Here is a 3,157-nt window from a genome sequence, read left to right as displayed (position 1 = left end):
TAGCAGCATCAAAGTCATTAAAAGTCACCTTGCCATCAAATATTTCTGTAATATCCTAAATTAGGGCTTAATCAGAATAGTGGTTTTCTGACCACAAATACGAGATAGAAATAATTATTTTACAATGATTTTGATGTTTATGATATGATTGCATGATTGTGTGAAAATTTCGTGATGAAATTCTATGCCTAAAGTGCTTAAATTGAAAGTAGGGACTAAATCGAATAAGTTGCAAAACTTGCATTCTAGAAGTTTTTAGTATGAAATTGTTTTGGAATATTAATGGGGAGGTCTTAAATAGCAATTTGACCAGTTTTAAGTTCATGGACAAAATTAGGACATGGAAGGAATTTTTGGAAAGTTTAGTAGTAAGGGTATTTTGGTCATTTAGTTATTAAAATGAATTAAAAACAAAATTAAAAGCCAATTTTTGTCCATCTTCTTCATTAGGCCGAAATTTCAAGGGTTCTCCATAGCTAGGGTTTGTTTCAAGCTTCCAAGCCCCATAGTAAGTGATTCCAAGCCCCGTTTTTAATGTTCTTTACGTTTTTGGAATCCCGAAAGCTCGATTAAGCTTATGCTAGCAATAATTCAACCTAGGGTTTATATTTGGAAAAATACCCATAGGTGAAATTTGTGTATTTTGATGTTTTATGATAGAATATGGGGTTTTAAATTATGTTAGACAACTTGTGCCACTCGGTTTTTAGTGAAAACGAGTAAAAGGGCTTAATCGGCAAAAATACCTAATAGTCACAAGTATATGTTAGAGAGAGAATTAGATGTTGCCATAGAAGGGAAAAGTGATCAGCATGTTATAAAACATAAGAATAAGGAATATAGTTTAATTTCCGAGCCTAGGGGTAAAAGTGTAATTATGCAAAAGTGTAATTTTTTTAAAGTTCGTATTAAATGCTGTTTTGATAAATGTATGTATTAAATAAGATTAATTTGGTATTATAGATCAAGAAAAACGAGATTCAAGTCGTGATCGAGGAAAAGAAAAGATTGTGGACTAAATTGCAAAATCTTTATATTTTCGTACCACGGTAAGTTCATGTGTAAATAATGTAGCATAAATGTTATTTTTAAGTTATTAATGTTAATTATATGATATGCTGATTTTTAATCGTGAAATATTATGCTTTGTGATTAATGTTGAGTAATATGCAAATTATGTTTACTACTTGATAAATATGAATTGCTACCGAGTATCGGTTCCGATATTCCATGGAAGACAGAAAATGTGAGATCGAGGGAAAAAGCCCGTTTGAACCTTAGGAATAGATTAGGATACAAGTGACATGTCACTAGGATGGTTGAGCATCCGAACTCGTTGAGTTGAGTCCGAGTTCACTTATGGATGCGAATGTCCGAACTCATTGAGTTGAGTCCGAGTTCGTGAAATGTAACTAGGCATCCGAACTTGTTGAGTTGAGCCCGAGTTCACTTATGGATGCGAACGCCCGAGCTCGTTGAGTTGAGTCCGAGTTCACTTAGGGGCGGGTTACATGATTTCTTGATTACATATGTGGCACTTATGTGCAAATTATCCATGTATCCGAGTTATATTTCGATGTGTTCAATGGGTGAAATTTCTAGTTTAATGGAAGAGCACTTAAGATATTAGTGACGTTTTGGGTAAGTGTTGTGAAATGGACACTTTGGACAGGTATGTTCTTAACCCTCGGGTTGAAAATAGATACAAAAATGATAAGGTGGTAAGATGATGAATGATGTTCAAAGATGTGATATATGTTTTGGTGGTACTATGCTAAAGTTGTTTGGTATATTTGTATTGTTATGTTACTTGTTATTTACATATGAACTTACTAAGAATTTATGCTTACTCCTTCCTTTTCATTCACTGTAGTTTTGAACAAGCCGGCTCAGGAATCAGGACAGGTCGAAAGTTTGATCACACTATCCAAAGGACTTTTATCTTGGTAAATGGCTTGTACAACTACGTAAGTATGGCATGTATAGCAATATACCTATTTTGTATAAATAATTTTATGATATGGCCATGTTTGGTTGAGAAAATGTTTGATATTGATAAGTCATGGTGATGGCTAATTTAGATCATGTTTGATATCATGGAAGTTTAACGGGTTATCTAGTTCATAAAAATTCATGGAAAGATGAAACTTGCCTTAAAACAGAATATTGCTGCAGCAATGACATGAATTTGAAAAATCACTAAAAATAGTATAAATAGAACTAAATGATGATTAAGTTATGAAATTGAAGCTTAATGAGTCTATTTTCATATGGATTGAACAAAATAAGAATATACATTATATTTTATGAGATATTTAAACTTTTATGAAATAGGGCCAGAGTGATTTCTGGATCCCCTATTCGACTTTAAAATTCATAATAAATTTTAATAAAATAATTAGAAGTTTTATTTATATGTACAGATTCCTTATGGAGTCTAGTTTTAATAGAAACAACCCTCATAGTCATTGAAATTTTGTATAGAGATATATCTGATTCGTAATACAGAGGTCGAGAAAATAACCTCAAACAGGGATACTTTAATTAATAAAATGTACTAATTGGCCCAATAGAAAATTCTAGAAAAAAATTATTAAATATATATATGACTCTAGATTCAGGAAAAATTTATGGATCTTGATTTCCAATTTCATAACTCGAGATATGATTTTTCTTGTAACTGTGACGCGAGTAGCTAGAAAGCTGTGAATGTAGAAACAAATGATTTGAAGTTCTTAAATTGATAAATTATGTTTGGTAACCCCTCAAGCTCGACACCGGTGATGGTCTCGGGCGTGGGGGCGTTACATTTAGTGGTATCAGAGTAGGTTTAGTCAATTCTCGGACTACGTGTTGTATGTACGGATTTTGCTATACATGCCATATGTATGAATTGTGATAGTGTGACGACTTGACCTTTTAAATGATTTTATATAGTAAATGGATCCCGATCCATTGTGGCAGATGAAGTAGAGAGTAATGCGCCTCTCCAGCTGAAGGGCAAGGCGCTAATCTGAAAACTTACCTCCTCTTGTTGGTCAAGGAGGAGGAGAAAGGATCGGAAGGCTTTCTCCAAATGATGAGTGCATGGTACATCGAGTTCGTTCAGACGAACCCAAATGTACGACCTCCCCACCTCCCCAATTCCTCAACCTAT

The sequence above is a fragment of the Gossypium arboreum genome, chromosome 11 (assembly GCF_025698485.1).
Source record: "Gossypium arboreum isolate Shixiya-1 chromosome 11, ASM2569848v2, whole genome shotgun sequence".
Classification (NCBI taxonomy): Eukaryota; Viridiplantae; Streptophyta; class Magnoliopsida; order Malvales; family Malvaceae; genus Gossypium; species Gossypium arboreum.
Note: the sequence above shows the minus strand (reverse complement) of the source record.